This window comes from Sinocyclocheilus anshuiensis, unplaced genomic scaffold (genome assembly GCF_001515605.1).
Source record: "Sinocyclocheilus anshuiensis isolate Anshui unplaced genomic scaffold, SAMN03320099.WGS_v1.1 scaffold552, whole genome shotgun sequence".
NCBI classification, from domain to species: Eukaryota; Metazoa; Chordata; class Actinopteri; order Cypriniformes; family Cyprinidae; genus Sinocyclocheilus; species Sinocyclocheilus anshuiensis.
In genome coordinates, this window is record NW_015554362.1 from 1,031,729 (window position 1) to 1,032,293 (window position 565).

The window sequence follows — 565 nt, forward strand, 5'->3', positions numbered from 1 at the left end:
TCACATGATCCATCAGAAATCATTCTAATATGCCAATTTGCTGCTCAAAAAACAATTATTATTATCAATGTTGAAAACTGTTGTACTGTTTTGTGGAATCTATGATACTTTTTCTCAGGATTCTCTGATGAATAGAATGTTCAAAAGAACAGCGTTTATATTAAGTATTCTGTAACAATGTAAAAGTCTCTACTGTTACAATTTAATGCATCCTTAATAAATAAAAGTACTGATTTTTTTAAAGACCCCAAATGGTAGTGTATGTCCAACAATATCATAGAATAGCCATGGTATTTATTGAAAAAAAAATAGTATTACCATAGTACATATTCCAAAAACAACAAACAAAGCTTACAAAAAAGTACTAGACTAGTATCAAAGTATACTAGTAAAAAGTACCATGTTTTTTGGTAGTGTCCAACTAAAATGTGATATTACCCTGGTATTATGTCCAAAACATAAATAATGTAAGTAATGCCTTAGTACTTTTTGAATTACACTTCACTTTGTGTTTTCATGTATTTCAAAAACACCATGGTAGCATCCAACACCATAGTACTACAAT

The 565-nt window shown here is 28.8% G+C and overlaps 1 protein-coding gene across 1 annotated transcript in view; it reads right to left on the minus strand.

Moving 5' to 3' along the window:
* LOC107671459 (CUB and sushi domain-containing protein 3-like) overlaps positions 1 to 565 on the minus strand; it is a 292,685-nt gene that overhangs the window by 200,230 nt on the left and 91,890 nt on the right. The gene's annotated exons all lie outside the window — the stretch shown is intronic.